Source organism: Ornithorhynchus anatinus, chromosome 18, assembly GCF_004115215.2.
Source record: "Ornithorhynchus anatinus isolate Pmale09 chromosome 18, mOrnAna1.pri.v4, whole genome shotgun sequence".
Taxonomy (NCBI): domain Eukaryota; kingdom Metazoa; phylum Chordata; class Mammalia; order Monotremata; family Ornithorhynchidae; genus Ornithorhynchus; species Ornithorhynchus anatinus.
The window spans coordinates 19,733,073-19,755,048 of record NC_041745.1 but is presented as its reverse complement, the minus strand read 5'-3'; positions in this window follow the sequence as shown (position 1 = coordinate 19,755,048).

Sequence of the window (21,976 nt, the reverse complement as noted above, 5' to 3'; positions counted from 1 at the left end):
AGTGCCAGGCACTGTACGGAGCACTGGAGTGGATAAAAGCAAATCGGGTTGGACACACTCCCTGTCCCATCTGGGGCTCACAGTCTCAATCCCCATTTTATAGATGAGGTAACTGAGGCACAGAGAAGTGAAGTGACTTACCCAAGGTCACACAGCAGACAAGTGGCAGAACCAGGATTAGAACCTATGACCTTATGAGTCCCAGGCCCATGCTCTATCCACTATGCCATGCTGCTTCCATGTTCCCTGACCACGAGGTTATAGTCTAGAGGATATGAGGGTTCCCTAGTCCATCTTGGATTTGACATGTTCAGTGTTAGTAGCTCAAAGAGATGGGAACCAGGATAGGAATATTATTTTCATTTATTTCCTGTCCACATTAAACTTCACCTCTCAGTGCAGACCACACTACCTGGAGCAAGGTCTCAAGGCATGAGACTGCAACATATGAATGGAAAGGGTTGAGAAGCCCTGGAACTAATCAGGTTGTCTGAAAGCTTGACACTCCAAGGATACAAGTTTGGAAACACTGGACATCACAATACATGGCATTCTGGGGCCTAAAAGATGCCATGTTGTTTCTAAAATCACCATGCTTGTTCCCAGGGAGCAGATGGAGAGCCAAGACATGTCTAATACTGAGCTCCTTATTTTCCCTCCCAAACCCTGTCCTCTCCCTGACTTTCCCATCACTGTTGGTGGCACTAACATCATTTCCATCTCACAAGCCTGCAACCTTGGTGTCATCCTTGACTCGGCTCTGTCATTCACCCTACATATCCAATCCGTCACCAAAACCTGCCTGTCTCACCTTCACAATATCGCCAAGATCTGCCTTTTCCTCTCCATCCAAACTGCTACCTTGTTAGTACAATCATTCAAGAAATCCCAGTCGGATTACTGCATCAGCCTCCTGTCTGAACTGCCATCCTCCTGTCTCTCCCCACTTTCACTCTGCTGCCCGGATTGTTTTTCTACAGAAAAGCTCTGGGCATGTAACCCCCATCCTCAAAAATCTCCAGTGGTTGCCTATCAACCTTCATATGAAGCAAAAACTCCTCACTATTGGCTTTAAAGCTCTCCATCACCTTGCCCCTTCCTACCTCACCTCCCTTCTCTCCTTCTACAGCCCAGCCCGCAGACTCAGTTCCTCTGCTGCTAACCTCCTCAATGTGCTTCATTTTCGCCTGTCCCGCTGTCGACCCCTGGCCCGCTTCCTACCTCTGGCCTGGAATGCTCTTCCCCCTCACATCCGCCAACTAGCTCACTTCCCCCCTTCAAAGCCCTACTGAAAGCTCACCTCCTCCAGGATGCCTTCCCAGACTGAGCACCCCTTTTCCTCTTCTCCTCCTCCCCTCCCCTTCACCCCTACTCCATCCCTCTGATCTACCCCCCTCCCTGCCCCATAGCACCTGTGTATATATGTACATATTTATTACTCTATATTATTAATGATGTGTACATATCTATAATCCTATTTATCTATTTTGATGCTATTGATGCCTGTCTACTTGTTTTGTTTTGTTGTCTGTCTCCCCCATTATAGACTGTGAGCCCATTATTGGGTAGAAATTGTCTCTATCTGTTGCCAAATTGTATTTTCCAAACTCTTAGTACAGTGGTCTGCACACAGTAAGTGCTCAAAAAATACGATTGACTGTGACTGAATGAATGAAAGACACTTGCTTCAAAATTTTAGCCATTAACCTATCCTTCATGGGAACTGATTGGATTTATTGTGGATGCAACTGTTTTCTCCCATTTGAAACTTTCTCCTGTGCAACAGGAACCAACCACTTGGCTCCCGCTATAAGATTCAAAGGAGAAGAAAATTTGAAAGTGAAAGAGAAAAGCCCAAAGTGTAAGATCAAATCTGCATAAAATTGATACCATCTCCCCAAATATCACCGATCAAATATGGGTCTTCACTTGCTGGTGATCATTAAGAAAAGTGCAGGTTTGGTTTGTTTCTTGTCTTCCTTCAACAGTTCCTTTGGACTTCCCTTGTCACTGCAGAGGAGCCTGAGAACAATTAGACCCCAGTCAGTCTCATTGGGCCCCAAATGTCTCCAAATGTGACTTTAGCTCTTCATTCATTCATTCACTGAGCACTATGTGCAGAGCACTGTATTAAGTGCTTGGAATGTACAATTTGGCCACAGATAGAGACAATCCCTGACCAACAATGGGCTCACGGTCTAAAAGGGGGAGACAGACAGAAAAACAAAACAAGTAGACAGACTACTTCTTGGGAAGGAATACTTATCCCAGCTAGCTGCATGACCTAGAAAGATTAGACGTTTAATGAACCTCCCCTACTGAGGAGTTGAATTTCTGATGCACATCCGTGGCCTCTCAAGACCTTCACCTTTGGTCTTTACCAGGGTTGACGTCCTCCTTGAATCACTGGCCTCTTGAGCTTGCTTCAAAGCATTCCAATGCAGTGGTGCCGGGGGACATCAAATGGGATGCTTACTAAACTTCTTCCTCCAGAAGGTGGGGGGAGGAGGAATGTGACTAGTTATTCCAATTATGTTCCTGGGAGGGAGCCTGTCCACAACCAAACATTAGATTATGGCACACAAGTGAACTCCCTGGGATCCATTTGAGAGTTCCTATCAGCACTTCCCTCCAGCTTCACTTCCCTCATCTCGCTTCCACCTCTCCCAAAGCTTGACTTGGCAGTCCAGGAAGGACAAAGAATGGGTCACAAGTATATGCAGGATTGGGGATGGCTCTGAATTTAATCTATTTAATCTAATAATGCCCAACACAATGGAGTAGATTAATAAAGATATGAGTGCTGAGGTGCAGTTGGGATGGCTGGAAAAATGGATTTTGGTTCACTGAACTGTCTTTCTGCCCTTCCTTGATCAGGCAAAGTGAGGAATTGGAGCAATTACCTGTATAATAAGGTGGAAACAAGCAAAAACACCAAAAAATACTATTAGGGGGATTATGCAAATCAATAGTTTGTACTAATTATCCCAGGGATCTCTTCTTCTCTGAGGGTCCAGTCTCACCCCTTCAGCATGTCTTCATCAATAAGATAATAGAGGAAAAAAAAAAGATAGTGACCCCTCAAGATCAGAAAAGATGCACCCTGCTCACAGCTCAGTTCCATCATTTCTATTCATAGTCTCCTAGCCATTACCATGGTATTTTCTAATTTTATCTTTGTAGGTAAGTCAACTAACTTTTAATCATTTTTATTTCTCCTTTCTGCTTCCCTCTGATCATCACCAGAGAATCAGGCAAGCCCCTTAATGAGTAAGAAATGACCCCTGACAGATTGAGTCCCAGCAGGGGGAAGTCAAACTTTTTTAACCTTTGGGAAGGAAAAAAAAACCCTAAGACCAATTCAGCAATAAGGTTACTTTGTAACTACTGTGGTAACATCCATTCCAGTGATTGATTTTGGCGTAACTTGCAAAAAACAGTATGAAAGGAGTACTGTGAGGTCCACAAGGACTTCTTTTTTAATGATGGGAAATGCTGAGGCAATTATACAGAAAATTTAGGTCAGAAACCCCGCTGTTAAGGAAAAATACAGGTTTTTGACTGGAAATGACCTGATTCAAACTTTCTGCATAATTCAAATTCACAAATGGACTTCCCATAGTCAACATTAGTTTGAAGGAATCCAGAACCCCAGGTGGGGAAGCTTAGGGCTCTAACCTGTGATCACCATCAGCCTAGCTCCACTCTCCACTTCTCCCTCCTCCCCCCAGCACTGGCTCCTTGGCAAATCTACAATGATGACACTTCCTGATGGATTCAAGGTGGCTCAGAGAATACAGGGAACTCCATGAGGATGAGCACAGGGAGTCCTTCCCAGCTTCGACCCCTAGGTAAATGTTATCACATAAAGCAGCCCCACCTTGTATCTGTCCTGACACTGGTAAATGCCAACAGAAAAGAAAAAAGAATTATCAGCTCAAGGACTAAAGAATTCACCAACAGCAGCATCTAAGTAGAAGCGATTTTTCTTACCCTTTTAAAGCACATCAGTTCTCCTCAAACAAACTCCAATAGGCAGATCTCTACATGACTTATCTTTCATCTCCTACTGCTGAGAAGGTGTTTTCTTTTTTTTTTCTTTTATCACACCCAACAAATTACTTTTGCAGCAAGAAGGGACCGGAGCCTGCTCTCCTCTTGTTGCTGCTTTGGGTTGAGCGTTTTAGGTGGAAGAAAAGTGAAAAGTTTATGACTCATCTGGGCCAACTTCAGCTTGAAACAAAAGTGGCAGAATTGAATAGCTCACTCCTTGGCCCCTGTTTGCATTGAGAAAGGAGAATGTTGGGCCAAAGGAAATTTATATGGACTTTTTCTTCCTTCTTCAAAGCCAGGGTTTTCTCTCTCTCTCTCTCTCTCTGTCTCTCTGTGGAGTGTGTGTGTGTGTGTGTGTGTGTGTGTGTGTGTGTGTATGTAGCCATGTAGTAGGAGTGGGATTGACATTCATTAAGCTCTTAAAGTGTACTACTGCTAGGAAGAAATCCATGCATATTCACTCTCTTGGATTCCTTCATCCCTCTCTTTCCCTTCCTTTGAAGCCCATATCATCCGCCTCTACCACCATCTCCAGTTACTGGTTCTGGTCACCTACTGCCCCACTCAGGCCCCACTTCCAATATTCTGAACCTTTTTGATTCCTTTTTCACATTTCTTCTCTTTCTTCATCCTTATACTGATCCTTACAGACTTCATTATGTGAAAGTTTCCAGCAATCCTCCCACTTCCCGCTTCCTCTTCCTCCTCCACTCCACTGACTTCCTGCTCCATTCCACTTTCCTGACTCATTAACTTAGACGACACTCAACCTTATCATGCCTAGTCCCTGTAAAATCTCTATCCTCACCAATTTCAAAATTCCTCTACCCAACCACAACCTACTCATCTGCCTTTTCTACCACACATCCCCTCCCAGAAAATCTATCTTGTTCCCCCACAGATACCTCAAATCTTTTGACTCCATCCAATTGTCTGAAGTCATTATGTGCCATTTAGTCTCCATACCCAAACTAATTTCCCTAGATATACAAATTGATGCCTTCAATACCACTCTCTCTACTGAAGTCAATTCACTCAGTCCCCTATTCCTTTATCAATCTCATACCACTAACCCACAACCTTGGAGCACCTCACAGTATGCTTCCTTCACTCCTGTGCATGAGCAGCCTAGCACAGGTGGTGCAAGTCCAGATATCAGGTCAAAATGTCCATCTCAAATTCATCCTTGCCACTTTGGGAATGTGTCTACCAACTCTGATATATTGTACTTTCATGAGCTCTTAGTACGGTGTTCTGCTTATGGTAAGCGCTCAATAATATGACTGATTGATAGATTGTTTTACCTCAGCCCTCTCCTCCACCTAGTAACATTGCCTCTCTATCTTTATTGAGTCCCATGATTGTCCTAACCAGTTGTTTCAGATATTTAACTCAAAGCCCCTGTCCCACTGCTCCTCCACCCAAATCTTGCCCCTAATGACCCGGACACAAACTTTATTGAGGACATTGAAATCATCAGGCATGAACTCACTTAAATCTCCACTGTTCTTCTAGAGTCCCTCCTTACTCTAGAGATAGAATAACTATAATTAGCACAGACTAACACAAATTGAACTTCTTATCTTCGCACCCAAACCTTGTCTTGCTGCTCGCTTTCCCATCACTGTAGATGGCACCACCATCCTTCCTGTCTCACAAGCCCGTAACCTTGGTATTATCCTTGACTCCTCTCTCTTGTTCCACCCACATATTCAAGTCTTCACTAAGTCCTATCAGTTCTACCTTGACAACATCACCAAAATCCACCCCTTCCTCTCCATCCAAACTGTTTCCACATTAATGCAAGCATTTATGTGATCCCGCCTTGATTATTGTATTGGCCTCCTTGCTGACCTCCCTGCCTCCTGGCCCTTTCCAATCCAGTGAATACTCCATTCTGCTGCCCAAATCATTTTCCTTCATAAATGTTCAGACCATGTTTCCCCACTCCTCAAGAAACTCCAGTGGCTGCCCATCCACCTCTGCATCAAACAAAAACTCCTCACCATTGGCTTTAAAGCACTTAACCATCTTGTCTCATCCTACCTCACCTCTCTGCTCTCTCACTACAACCCAGCCTGCAAACTTCATTCCTCTGATGCTAACCTTCTCACCGTACCTCTATCTTGTGTATCTCACTCCTGACCTCTCACCTACATCCTACCTCTGTCCTCAAACACCCTCCCTTCTCATAGAATAATAATGATGATCCTTGTTAAATGCTTACTCTGTGCCAAGCACTGTTCTAAGCACTGGGGTACAAAAAAGGTAATCGGGTTGTCCCACGTGGGGCTAACAGTCTCAATCCCCATTTTACCGATGAGGTAACTGAGGCACAAAGAAGTTAAGTCCCTTGCCCAAGGTCACACAGTAGACAAGTGGCGGAGCCAGGATTAGAACCCTTGACCTCTGATTCCCAAGCCCATGATCTTGCCCCTAGGCCATGCTCCTTTTCAAATCAAACAGATAATAATGTTGGTATTTGTTAAGCGCTTACTATGTGCAGAGCACTGTTCTAAGCGCTGGGGTAGACATAGGGGAATCAGGTTGTCCCATATGGGGCTCACAGTCTTAATCCCCATTTTACAGATGAGGGAACTGAGGCCCAGAGAAGTTAAGTGACTTGCCCACAGTCACATAACTGACAAGTGGCAGAGCTGGGATTCAAACTCATGATCTCTGACTCCAAAGCCCAGGCTCTTTCCACTGAGCCACGCTGCTTCTCGTGATAATTACTCTTTACTCTTCTCTACTTCAAAGCCTTACTAAAGGCACATCTCCTCCAGGAAGCCTTCCTTGACTGAGACCTCCTCTCCTCTTCTCCCACTCCCTTCTCTGCGACTCATACTTGCTCCTTCATTCATCCTTCCTCCCTTCCCCATTGCATATCTGTATATAACTCTATATACCTGTAATTTATTTATTTATTTATATTAATGTCTGCCTCTCCCTCTAGATTGTGAGCTTGTTGTGGGCAGGGAATTTGTCTGATGTTATATTATACTCTCCTTAGCATTTAGTACATTGCTTTGCACACTCTAAGCGCTCAATAAATGTGATTCATAATAATAATGATAATAATAGAGGAAGAAGAGAAATGCACTGCCCAAGGAGTGCTCAGGCTCCTCAGTTCTCCAGGCAGAAAAGCCCTGGAACCAAACCCTTCTTCTCCACTGCCTCCCTTTTCACTCAAACGTAACACTGCTCTCAGGGTCCTCAGTGCCCCCTGAAATTTTGAAGGCAAGAGGCCTCAGTGCCCAGTAACTCTTCTCTCTCATCTCCCCACCCTTCTGCTCTTCTCACTGATCACTCCTGTACTTGTGTCCCTACACCCTAACACTTATGTACTCACACCCATCCTCCTGTGCCTGCACACTACTTTTGAACATATTCTCATATTCTGCTGCTTCCTCTATCCGTAATTTATTTTCAGGTTTGTGTCCCCCACTAGACTGCAAACTCCATGAGGGAAGGGATCTTGTCTACCAACTCTAATGAACTGTACTCTCCCAAAATCTTATAGTATGGCACTCTGCACATGGTAAGCGTTCAGTAAATCCCTTTGAACTATAGATTGATTCCACTTTTAATGGGAAAATGAGAAGAGTATAACTTTGTCCTTGAGCTTCTGGTCACCATTTGTCCTTTAGGGCTCACACTACTCTAAAGGAAGGAAATCTGGAAGCAAGAGAGAACATTTCTAAAGGGTAAAATCATCACAGCTGCCAAAAATTGAAGCCATCTCCACAAACACCAATCAAAAGGGGGGCTAGCTTGCTGATTGCCATTAAGCAAAATCCCTCTAATAATCCCTGGGCACTGTCCTTGGGTTTTCCTTTGTCACAGCCTAGGACCAATTAGGCTCCAATCAACTATGCTGGGCCAACAAATCCCCAAACATAGCGTCCAACCCTTACTCCTAGGTGCTGATTATATCAGTTCAGCTAGCCACCTGACAAAAAGGCTGAAAGCTAAACCAATAACCTCTGGTTCAAAACCTTTTTTTTTTAAACTGTCCCAAGGATATTAGAATCTTGAATTGATCTGAAAGTATGGGATTATTATAGATTGGGATTGAGTCTTTAATTTCCTTATTGCACATTTCTGGTTAATTAAATTATCATCACCATTATCACTGCATTCACTGCATTTACTCTGTGCCAGAGCATTCATCTAGGCAATCGGAATCGTACATAGAAATTAAGAGGGTCTAGGTGAGTTTACAAAGGGGAATCATACTGAACTGTACAGTAGGTGAAACAGTGATATTAGTTAATAATAATAATTATGGTATTTGTTAAGCACTTACTATGTGCCATGCACTGTTCTAAGTCCTGGGGTAGATACAAGGTAATCAGGTTGGACAAAATCCCTTTTCCTCATGGGGCTCACAGTCTTAATCCCCATTTTACAGATGAGATAACTGAGGCATACAGAAGTTAAGTGACTTGCCCATGGTCACACAGCAGTCAAGTGGCGGAGCCGAGATTAGAACCCACATCCTCAGACTCCCAAGCCCATGCTCTTGCCATTATGACATGCTTATTGTTGATGATACAAAAATAAACAGATGCACAAAGGGATATTAAGCTATCTGTGAGATTTCATTATTCTGTAGATCTCCAGTACCTAATACTGTGCACTGCACCAGGAGGAAGTTTAAAAAATATTTCTTATGCTATTACTACTCCACGAGGAACAGGGGTTACGTTCAATCTGGTTATCTTTTATCTACCTCAGGGCTCAGCAAGGTGCTTATCATGTAGTATTATTAATATTAATAGATATTAGATTTGGCATGAAGGAGATCACCATGTCCCATTTGGGGCTCACAGTCTTAATCCCCATTTTACAGATGAGGTAACTGAAGAACAGAGAAGTTGTGACTTTTTCTTTTTTAATGCTATTTGTTAAGCACTTCCCATGTGCCAAACTCTGTTCTAAGTGCCGGGGTAACTACAAATTAATTAGGCTGGACAAAGTCCCTGTCCCACAACAGGCTCACAGTCTAAGTTGGGGGAGATAGGTTTTTAGTCCCCATTTTACAACAGAGAAAACTGAAGTACAGAGAAGTTAAGTGACTTGCCCAAGGTCACATAGCAGACAAGTGGTGAATGGAGATGGGATTAGAACCCAGATCCTCTGACACTTTTCGTGCTCCTGGGCTCTTTTGGCTAGGCTGTGCTGCATCTCCAGAAGGATGTGAGCAATGTATACTGAAAGGAAGCAGTAGATAGTCAAGGAGAGGCTGTGTTCCCTAGTGGAAAGAGCCATGGCCTGGGAATCAGAGACATGGATTTAAATTCTGCCTCTGCCATTTACCTGCTGTGTTACCTTTGGCAAATAACTTAGCATCTCTGAGACTGTTTCCTCCTCTGTAAAATGGGGATTAAATACATAAAAAAAAATAATAACAATAGTGGGGCTTTTTAAGTGCTTATGATATGTCAAGCACTGGACGTGATCATCAGGTCCCCATATTGGGCTTTCAATCTATGCAGGAGGGAGAATAGGTACTGAATCCCCACTGTGCATTCTCTGAGACACAGAGAAGTAAAATGACTTTCTCAAGGTCACAGAGCAGGCAAAGTGATAGAGCTATGATTCAAACGCAGGTCCTCTGGCTCCCAGGACCATGCTTTATCCACTAGGCCAGTAGAAAACCTTAACCCGTTCCCACTCTTACTTAACAATAATAATAATAATAATAATAATGATGATGGTATTTGTTAAGCACTTACTATGTGTGAAGCATATTTGTTAAGCACATACTATGTGTGAAGCACTGTTCTAAGTGCTGGGGGGGATACAAGGTGATCAGGTTTACCCACATGGGGTTCACAGTCTTAATCGCCATTTTACAAATGTGGTAACTGAGGCACAGAGAAGTTAAGTGACTTGCCCAAAGTCACAAAGCTGACAAGTGGCAGAGCCAGGATTAGAATCCATGACTCTGACTCCCAAACCCATGCTCTTTCCATTGAGCCATGCTCCTTCTCTACTTGACTTGTGAGCCCCATGTTGGGCAGGGACAGACTCTGTCCCATCTGGTTATATGGAACTTACTCCAGTGCTTAGTATTGTGCTTGGCCCAAAGTAAGCCTATCTATAACATTTTTCTATAAATTATTTATTTATACTAATGTCTGTCTCCCTCTGATAGCGAACCACAACAAGCTTACAGATGGGGAGAACAGGGCCAAGCTTATACATTCACCAAACAATCCACTTAGGATGCTTCAGGGCATTCAGAAATCTCTTCTAATGGAGAGTAGACATTCTCCTAAGGCCAGAGGGTCCTGACCTGGGAATGTACACGTAAAATGGAGAGAGTAACCAGGACAATGGGATACACTCACCAGAGGGCTTACAGGGGATTCCCCACCTGCCTTCTACTGAGCTCAACTCAGACATAAATGTCTGTGGCTAATCAAAGCCCTCTACATCAAGCAGGTGCCGGGAAAGGTAATGCATAATCTGTCAGTGGTGATTATCATTCACTGTGTGAAGAGCACTGTCCTAAGAATTTGAAAAAGTCCAATAAAATAAAGACACAATTTCTGTCCTCAAGGAGGTTGCACACATTCAGATAACCAAGCTCAAGGTATAGTAGTCCTGATTTATCCAGGTAATGTTCTAGAATAGCCTCAACTTTTCAGACTGTTGACAGCAGGACGACCTTAGTTTCTGTTTGAATTTCATTGTATTGCAGGCTTGCCTATTAGCAAGGCCTTGCACTGTAAACAGCTTGACAAGACAACAAGGAACAGTTTCCATGTGCACCTGATTTTGTTGGGACTCAGAATCTCACTTTGGCCATTTCACCCACATCCATACCTATAGGTGAAGAGCACAGTCAGTGGCATTTTCTTTGACCGTAAATGACAAATACATATATTTTTAATTATGTGTAATTATTATTTTGTAGATATTATACACTATATAATATATCATTATTATATAATTACATTGCAGTATCATTGTAGAAGCCCTGATAAAAACACAGGCATGGGAGTCAAAGGACCTGGGTTCTAATCCTGGCTCTGCCATCTGTCTGCTTTATGACCTGGAGCAAGTCACTTAACTTCTTTGTGCCCTAGTTTCCTTATCTGTAAAATGGGGATTAAATCCTCATCTCTCCTAGTTAGACTGTGAGCCCCATATGGGACACAGACTATGTCTGCCGAGCCTGTAAGCTCTTTATGAGTAGGGAACAATTCTGCTAAATTCTGTTGTACACTCCAAAATGCTTAATACAATGCTCTGCATATAGTAAACATTCAATAAATATGATTGATTATCTTATATCTACCCCAGTGTTTAGTACAGAGTGTGGCACATAGTAAACTATTAACAAGAATTACTATTATTATAATTATTTTCATTATGATCGAGGGCAGATGTTTCAGTGAATTCTGCTCTTAGACCTGGGGTCACTTAGTTATTCGCTTTTTGGCTTCGTCCCTCCTTTCTTCATTTTTTGGTGATATCATTCCATTCTGACTTTCTCAGTGCCTTGATTGCCAAGGCACATGGACATACTCTAGGCCAGCGTGTCAGGTGATTTCTCCTTGTCTCCCACTTACACTATTACCTGGTTGAGGAATTTTTGAAAGGTCTTCTAACTTATCCAGCTAGATCTGGGAAATAGGGATTCGAGGCTGGAGCTCCTGCTTTTAACTAAAAGCCCTCTCTGCTATCCCCCCTGGGCATCAGACAGTGAATTGTCCTGTCAGCCATCTTGAGCTTGATATACTAGGAATGAAACCCATAAGTACTAACAAAAAGCAGCAGTTTCACTTGCAGCTCAGAAAAATGTGTACTCGGCATAAGGGTCAGGACAGGCAGATAGAATATCAGAAGGTATCTTCACTTCATCCTCTTATCCCAGAGCACCTTCTCAAGGGTAGTTCCTTCCTTAGGCTGGAGTTATTTCAGTAATATCTCCAACTCAAGGACCTTGGCAATCCAGGGAATATTTTAGTAATGAATAGTGCTTGACAGAACAGCCCACTCTGATGAATACAGGGGTCTTCAACCCACCTCTCCCTGCCTGCAGACCCAGGGAGAAAATATGGTTATGTTTCTCCAATGTCATTAAATGACATTGACACAAGGAAGCCTCAGAACCTTGAGCAGTCCCAGAGCGTATGACATCACACACCTATTGGAGAATTTCATATGCAGCATGAAACTGTTACTAGTGCAACCAGGGCTGTCAAGCTGGCCAATGGCCAGTGAGCCTCAGAATTGCTTTCCAGTGGGCGAACTAGAGCATGAAGTCCACTGATCTTGCCGCAGTATTTAGGCATCAACCATGGTTCGGATCATGAAGTCGAACCCATTTCTCAGTTCCCCTCGATCATTGAAATGATCCCTGGACTGGGGTCAGGATGGGGGATTATTCAACTGTCCTTGGACCTCTCAGTCTGAAGTTCAGCTGGGACACCAAGGACACCTCATCAGGCATCTGCCAGACACCAAGACTGGCTCTTTTAAAAACCATCACGGCTTGGATTTGGACTCCCATACAATCAGCGGTCGACACTTCAGGCTACCTCTGTAAATCATTTTATGTTATTTATGAATTTGTATTTCCACTTGTAGTGTACTTTCCCTAGCACTTAGTAGAGTGCTCTGTACACAGAATAAGCATTCAATAAATACCACTGATTGATTAATTAAGCTCTCTTTGCATCCCTTGCCCTTCACATCTAGTACTGTCAGCACTGTTATGGAGTATTTATCGAATGTCAACTCTGTGCAGAGCTCTGTACTAGCTAACTACAGGGACTTAATTAGATGTGGCCCCTGCCTACAAGGAGGTCCCAATCTAAGGATGGGGGGCAGAAATATAGAAAACAAAAAAGAGATAGACAGTGGCCACCTTAGAAGAAAACACCTGAGAAAATTAGCCACAATAAAAAAATAAAATGGGCAAGCTTACAAAAGCACATTAGGCATTTCTTCTTATGACATCATATCATTGTGATGCCTTTACCACCCCTGGACCCCTGAATAGTCTGTAGTAATAATAACAACAATAATAACAATAAATGTTTTTATCAATTATTTACTATGTGCCAAGCACTGTATTAAACAATGGGGTAGGTACAAGTCATTCATATCTGACAGTCCCTGTCCCACCTGGGGTTTAGAGCCTAAGAGGGAGAAGGATTTAATCCCCATTTTACAGATTAGGAAAATGAGGCACAGAGAAGTTGTGACTTGTCCAAGTTCACACAGCAGACAAGAGGCAGAGTTGGGATTGGACCCAGGCCCTCTGCCTCACAGGCCTGTGCTCTTTCCACTAGCCCATGCTGCTTCTATAATCCTGTAGCCTTGGTAACTCCATTATGATTCCCCTAGGGCATTCTTCTGTCTATCCCAGCAATTTATGGAGCTTTGGGACCAAAGGTTGGGCAGGTGTAAGATGGCATGTCTGTGAAATATTTTGCAGGTTGGTTAAATAACCATATACCAATGAGGAAATTCCAAGGGACTGAAATGTCAAAAGGTCTATCACAATCCCTGAGATAGGTTGTCGCTCCAGATTTTCAAGTCAGGTGGACTCAGGAAAATCATTCAATCAGAACTCTTCTTCTAGAAGCAGGCAAGAAGGGGAGGGAGGAAAGAGGGATGCTGCAGCTTTTAGGTCTCCCTGCAAACTCTCTGAGCTCTGATTCCATGGGATTCCCTAAATTCCTTTTGCTTTACCTTGATAAAAATCTTTGATCTCAGTCCTAATCCCAGTCACTGACTGGCTGGCTGTGTGCCTTTGGGCAAGTCGCTTAACTTCTCTGGCCCTCCAGTTTGTGGTGAGAAAACAAATAACAGTAAAATGACTTGTACTGAGAAAATAATAATAATGATGAAGGTATCTGTTGACTGCTTACTGTATGCTAAGCACTGTACTAAGCGCTAGGGTAGATACAGGTCTTACATGCAGGTCATACACAGTCCCTAACCCACATAGGGTTCTGAGTCTAAGAGGGAGGGAGAGCAGGTATTGAATCCCCATTTTACAAATGAGGAAACTGAAGCACAGAGAAGTTAAGTGACTTGCCCTAGGGCCCACAGAACGCAGGTGGAGGCGTCTTATAACCCAGGTTGTCTGGCATCCATCGCTTGGCTCCTTTCTTACTGGTTTTCACACAAAATCACATCATGGCAAATCAGGGTGCTTCATGATGATGAAAACAGTCATCAAACTAGAGAAAGAACAGCTCTAATAGTGCATGAATGGGACAGTAACAGAATCAGTATCATAGCTCTAAGCAAGGCTAGACTACTGGATGAAGAAAGGCGCATTGACATAGGCACTAAATTCACCTTCTTTTGGAGAGGCCATTGCTCTTTAATAACAATAATGATATTTGTTAAGTGTTTACTATGTGCCAAGCACTGTTTTAAGCACTGAGGGAGATACAAGGTAATCAGGTTGTCCCGTACGGGCCTCACAGTCTTAATCCCCATTTTGCAGATGAGGGAACTGAGGCACAGAGCAGTCAAGTGACTTGCCCAAAGTCGCACAGCTGACAAGCGGCGGAACCAGCTTAGAACCCATGACCTCTGGCTCCCAAGCCCGGGTTCTTTCCACTGAGCCACACTGTTTCTTTAGAAAGGTGGCTCTCAGTGGTTGGATTTGCAATCAAATAAATACTAGTATTAGGCTTCCAAATCTGCCCAGAGATAGGTCACTGACTGATGATTCCAGTTCTGTTTCTGCCTTTCGGGGCTATGTCATCAATAGTGAAGGCTTCTGATTAAAAAAGCTATTTAAGGCATTCTGGGAGATGGACAGGCCCGGGAAGAATCCAAAAAAATAGCTGGCCAGTGGAGGAAGCAAAGTCCAAAGTGGCTACTAAGGCTATTGTCTTTTGGAGTCTTAGCACTATGCTGTGGTCACTTGGGCAGTAAATGGGTCCCACAAGCTACACTTGCACATCGAAAGGTTTGGCAACCCAGTCCACTGCTCCCTCTTTGAACTTCATGCCCCATGGTCTAGTGGAGAGAGCGCTGGGCCTTGGAGTTGGAAGAACCTGGGTTCTAATACTGACTCTTTCACTTGTCCACTGTGTGATCTTGGGCCAGTCACTTCGCTTCTTTGTGACTCCGTTACCTCATTTATAAAATAAGGATTAAAGATTGTGAACCCACTGTGGGACAGGGACTGGGTCAAATCTGAGAAGCACTGTGCCTTAGTGGAAAGAGCCCGGGCTTGGGAATCAGAGGTCATGGGTTCTACTCCTGACTCCACCACTTGTCAGCTTTGTGACCTTGGGCAAGTCACTCAACTTCTCTGTTACCTCATCTATCAAGTGCTTGATGAAGACTGTGAGCCCCAAGAGGGACAACCTCATTCCCTTGTATCTACCCCAGCACTTAGAACAGTGCTTGGCACATAGTAAGCGCCTAGTAAACACCATAAAAAAACAACAAGAGCATATCAGGCAGGGCAAGAGAGCACCAGTCGAGTACCTCAGTCTAGGTGGACTCTGATAGCCAGGTGATGATAGGGCAGCAGAAGCAGCTGCAAATGCATCCGAACTCGAAAATGTCTACATTCCCATGCTGAGAGCCCGTTCTAGCTCCTAACACCTAATTATTGCAATTATTCTCCGTGAATGAGGAATCACCATTAAATGCTGGTTACAAGCTTGCGTTGATTAAGTCCCTGCCTTTTATATGTACTGCCCATCCTGTCTCCAGCCCGGGGCCTATCACCTGAGGATTCAAGTGACCTTGGGAGAAGCTGTATGGCCTGGGAAAATCGGAATCCTCTAGACTGAAAGCCTGGTGTGGGCAGGGATTGTTTCTCTCTTTATTGCTTAATTGTACTTTCCAAGCTTTTAGTACAGTGCTCTGCACACAGTAAGCACTCAGGAAATATGATTGAATGACTGAATGAATGAATGAATGAATGAATGAATGAATGAATGTGGCCTTTGGAAAGAGCACAGGCCTGGGAGTCAGAGGACTGCATTCTTATCCCTGCTCTTCCAAATGCTTTCTGTAGGACCTTGGGCAGCAGCGTGACTTAGTGGAAAGAGCATGGGCTTGGGAGTCAGAGGCTGTGGGTGCTAAGCCCGTCTCCACCAATTGTCTTCTGTGTGACCTTGGGCAAGTCATCTAACCTCTTGTGCCTCAGTTACCTGATCTGTAAAATATGGATGAAGTCAAACAAGAGTTCCTGTTTGATGTAAAAGTGGTTGGGCAACCACTAGAGGCTCTTGAGAACAGGGGAAACAAGGTCCGAACTTTCTGTAGAAAAAACGATCCAGACGGGAGTAAAGTATGGACTGGTGTGGGAAAAGAAAGGAGGCGGGGAGGTGAGCAAGGAGACTGATATAGTAATCATGGTGGGATAAATGCATGAGTTTGTGCAGTTCCTGGGGTGAGGAAAGGGCAGATTTTAGTTATGTTGTGAAGGTTGAACTTACAGGATTTAGTAATGGACTGAATAATGTCCACCTAAGGCCCACCTACTCATTGTAAGTGCATTATGGCAGACATCATGTATGCTAATTCTGTTGTATTGTACTTTCCCAAGCCCTGAGGACAGTGCTGTGCACATGGTAATCGTTCAATAAATATGACTGATTGATTGATTATACCACAATCTTGTCAATCTCGCCACCGACCTTTCACCCACATCCTGCCTCTGGCTTGGAATGCCCTCCCTCGTCATATCCAACAGACAATTAGTCTCTCCACCATCAAGGTCTTATTAAAATCATATCTCCAAGTGGTCTTCCCTGACTAAGCCCTCATTTCCTCCTCTTCAACTCCCTTCTGAGTCACCTTTGCACTAGGATTTTCTCCCTTTATTCACCCCTCCCTCAACCCTACAGCATTTAAGCACAAATCTGTAATTATTTGTTTATATGTTTAAATATAAATAAAATTAATACATTAGTGTCTGTATCACTTTCCAGACTGTAACCTTGTTGTGGGCAGGGAACATGTCTACCAACTCTGCTACAGCTACACCGTACTCTCTTGAGGGCTTAGAACAGGGCTCTGCACACAGTAAGCATTCAATAAATATGATTGAGGGATTGACTGATCCTGTAGACTGTGAGTCTTGTATGGGATAGGGTCTTTTCTGATTCTTCTACTAACTCTATTGTAGTCTCCCAAGTATCTAGTACAGTGCTCTGTGTCTGAGTGCTCAATAAATACCACTGATTGATTGAATAATTCTGTTTGCAAATCACTAGCAATACAACCAATTACTTTGCACAGGTCCTTGGCCCTGCATTCCCAGGACTGAAGCTCATTCTCCATTCTCAAAGAGAAGTGCCATCATTTTGTGACCCAAGGGCAAGTACTGTCTTCATGGCTCTACAAATCAGAGGACTTTGGGTAGGGGAGACTCACTCAGCTCCATTTTGGCAGTTCAGGGGTGCAGGAGGGTTCATAGGGTCTTGCTGCAGCTACAGTACATTTTTCCCAAAACCCTCTTCACTCCCATCCACTCTTCCAGCTGGGAAGCAAAGCTAGAGGTAGCAGATGAGAAATTTTTTTTCATTTCTTTTGGTTGGATTTTTCTCCTTCTGTGACTACATTACTGTTTGAGATACATTTAGTTTTATGTTAGTACTCTCGAATATAGCAGAATCTATTTATTGCCCAGTTAATAATTAACTAGTGCTAAAAACTAGTGAAACATTTTCTCATAATAATAGGTTTATGGTTTCCCCTTTAAAAGCATGCTTTGTTTCTCATTTGAAAGGAATGGATGATTTTCTTAATTACTCTCTACCTCTCTGCCCTTCTCTTAAACCTGATTTTTAGACTAATACAGTGGCAACATGTTTACCTCTTGTTTATGCTTTTGACAGATTTATTTTTTGTAGCCATTCAAATTATCCCATGGTTGAGATTAGGCTAATACTCTCACTCTTCAAAACAAGCAAGGTTTACAAAATTAAGGTGGATTTGTTTCTCTTGAGTGTTGGAATCTTGCATTATCCCCTGCTTGTATTTCTAAATGGGCACCCAGAGATTCAGGGGCAGGAAATGGGAAGAAGTTGAAATGAGGGACCAGTTTGAGGCTGGGCAGAGCAAGAAGGTTGCAGGTTTAGCCTAGGATTCTGGAGTCACCTAAAGTGGAATGAAGGTGGGGTGAGAAAGCATCTTCACCCCGCATGAACTTTTCCCCCTTTTGGAGTTTGGATCTACATAGAAAAGGGAAGGTAGGAGGGAAGCCATTATCTCAATCACTCTGGTAAAAAATGCAGTTACTGAAACAAGTCACTGGGGCCCAGATTCCTTGGCTACTTGGAATAAATGGTAAATTTTGCTTATCTCTTGATTTCACTATTTGGAGGTCTGCACTAGCAGATGATCCAAATGCTTTAGGCCACAAAATGCATTTGTTCCAACCTAGCAATTGTCCATCTGTATTTAAAAATTAAGCCCTTCAGCCTCAAAGTTGCACCTAAATTGCCCAACCCTACTCACCTTAATCTCATTTCCCCTTCATGCACCTCTCTCCCTTTCCAAGTCCAGGGTCTCTGCACAGCATGGTGCAGTGGATAGAGCACAGGCCTGGGAGTCAGAAGGTCATGGATTCTAATCCCGACTCTGCCACCTGTCTGTTGTGTGACCTTGGGCAAATCACTTCACTTCTCTGTGCCTGTTTCCTCATCTGTAAAGTGGGGTGACTGTGACCCCCCGTGGGACAGGGACTGTGTCCAACCTGAGTAACTTGTATCTACCCCAGTGCTTAGAATAGTGCTTGGCACATAGTAAGCACTTAACAAATACCATAAATACTATAATACCACCCCACACCCCACTCCTCAGAGCCAAATTGTTCTGCAGGAGCAGAGAGTAGCCAGAGATAGCTTCCCTAGAGCATTAAAATCAAGGCATTCTTATCACCTGCTCCAGAGTGCTAACTCTCATTGTGTATCTCTGTGTCTGCATAGTTGGTCATGATGGTTCCTTCTGTGTTTTGAAGTGTCCTCAGCAGTGGTGTCTCTCCACTGACAAGTTCTGTGCTGAGCCAGGACTTTTTCTGAATGAGTTTTTCAGGAGAGAGTTCCAATTTATTCAGAACATCATAGGAGGAAAACTTGTGTGTGAAAATTGAAATTAAGGAGATCTGACTTGATTTGAGATTGTGTCTTTGCTTTTAAGTGTTGAGTATTTGTATTTTGGTCTGTGAAATGAAATGTTGGTTGCCAATCTGGGCCTTCGGTTATTACAAACCATCATGGCCAAGAATTGCCCGCTTACTATACTTCTGCTAAGATGAATTTTTTTGTTCCATTCAACTCAGCCTTTCATAGCAGATGTCTATTCAGAAATAAATTATGACCTTGAACCAGGTTCTAAGTCTTAATATTTATAACAATCTAAAAAGAATCAGACTTTGTCAGTAAAAATAATAAAGTACTTGAAATTAAAATCTGGAGGAAATGTCTGTTAGGAATCAACACTGCATATCTTAGACAAAGCCCCAGAAGTTCCTCTTTTGTGTTTTGTGTGTGTGTGTGTGTGTATGCGTGCATATGTTTGTATTTCCCTAACAATGTTTTCTGAGACACTCTCAGCCTTCAGGACAGACAATTAAGAGGTGGGAATATTTTTATGGAATTAGAGGCCTCCCTTTGCCAGAGCTCATAGGAGAGAATTAATTACTGCTGGTTTGCACCTGGGATTGTCAGTCCAGATGCTGTTTCAGAAGGTCGTATGGTTCTCGAGGGAAAAACACTGGACTGGGAGTTAGGAGAACTGAGTTCTAGCCTTGCTACTGGTCTGCTGGGTGGCGTTGGATAAGTCACTTCACTTCTCTGAGCTTCAGTTAAGTTTCTGATAGACTGGACAGGCCAGGCCGACTCATCATTCCTTCCCCCAAATACTATTTTCCCCATCTACAATTTATTTAAATGTCTGTCTCCCCCTGTAGACTGTAAACTCCCCCTCTTCCCTCTTCCCCCTTGAGGTGATTCATTTCCCCCGCCCCCACCCCGGGCGACGATGTCCTTGTTCTCACCATGTTACCTTATTTTAGCCGCCGCCTACGGCCGCAACCCATACCGGACAACCTCAGGACCCCCCCACCACCACAGGGACATTTGGTCATGAGCTCTGGGACTCTCTCGGCCGCTGGCCGCTTGACTTTGAGTCTGATCGGGTAGGGTCGGCTCGTCCCCCGACCCTGGTCATCGCCTGCTTATTAACACTATTGTATTGTGTCTTACTGTACCATGTTGCTATATTAGCGATTTCGCTTGTTATTGTTTATTGTCAGTGCTGCCACCCACCTCTCTGGCCTCACCAGCCGCCTGACTTTGAGTTTGATCAGGTCACCCCTTAATCGAGCCTACCCCCGACACTGGTCATCACCTGCTTATTAATACTACTACATTGTATCATACTGTATCATGTTGCTATATTAACACTACTGTATTGTATCATACTGTATCATGTTGCTATATTACCGATTTCGTTTGTTACTGCTTATTGTTGTCAGTGCTGCCACCCACCTCTCTGGCCTCGCCATGTCCCTCCTCCCCCCTCCTCCCTCCCACCCCTTCCTATCCTCCCCTTCCCCTTCCCCTCTCTCACTCAGCTCTTTCCCGCTCTCTCCTCTGTCTCCTTCTCCCCTTCCCTCCCCCACCCTAGAACCCCACTTTACCAGCGCTACCCCGCTTCCCCCTCCCTCTACTCTCTCCCCCACCAAACCCCCTCCTCACCCCTCCCCCCTTCTCTCTTCCCCACCCACGCCCCATCCCAGTCCTCTTGTCCCACCGCCACCCCTCATCCCCCTCTCCCCGTCCAGGGCCCCGCCGCCTCCTTCCCATCCAAACCCTCCCCTCCCCCCGCCCTTCCCTCCCTCCCCCCCTTGCACCCACAGCTACTTTCAAATGTGGCCTCTGGAACCCCCGCTCTATTACAGGTAAGCTACCTTTCGTCCATGAGCTTTTCCTCTCCCGCTCTCTCCTCCTCCTCGCCCTTTCGGAAACGTGGCTCTCTCCCGAAGACACGGACTCCGCTGCCGCTCTCTCCAGCGGAGGCCTCTCCTTCTCCCACTCCCCCAGACTCACCGGTAAGGGAGGAGGCATCGGCTTCCTCCTCTCGCCCCGTTGCCGCTTCCGCACTATCCCTCTTCCCCCCACCCTCTCCTTCCCCTGCTAAGAAGCCCATATCATTCGCCTCTACCTCCCCCTCCAGATACTTGTCGCTGTCATCTACCGCCCTCCTGGTCCCACCTCCGACTTCTTCAACCACCTTGACCCCTTTCTCACCTTCCTTCTCTCCTTCTCTCTGCCCACTCTGATCCTCGGAGACTTCAACATCCATATGGATGTACCCGACGACTCCTCTGCCGCCCGCCTGCTATCCCTCCTCGACTCTGCCGACCTCCTCCTCCACCATACCGTGCCCACTCACCGACTCGGTCACACCCTCGATCTCGTCATCTCCTACCGCTGCACTATCTCCTCCCTCACCAACTCTGAAATCCCTCTCTCTGACCATAACCTTCTCACCTGCCTCATCTCTCACACTCCCTCCCCCTGCAAATCTTCGCTACTGCCCCACAGAGACCTCCGCTCTCTCGATCCCATCTGTCTTTCCAAAAGCATCTCTCCTCACCTTGCCGCCTTGTCCTCACTTCCCACTCTCGATGATCAGGTCTCCGCTCTCAACTCCACCCTCTCTACTCATCTCGACTCTCTCGCCCCCCTTTCCCTCTGCAGCTTTCGCTCCACCAACCCACAGTCCCGGATCACCTCCTCTGTCCACCTCCTACGCTCCTATGCTCGAGCTGCTGAGCGCTGCTGGCGAAAGTCCAAGCACCAAGCCAACCTCACACATTTCAAATTTATCCTTTCCTGCCTTAACTCTGCCCTCTCCTCCACCAGGCAAAACTTATTCTCCTCCCTCATCGACACCCATGCCCGTC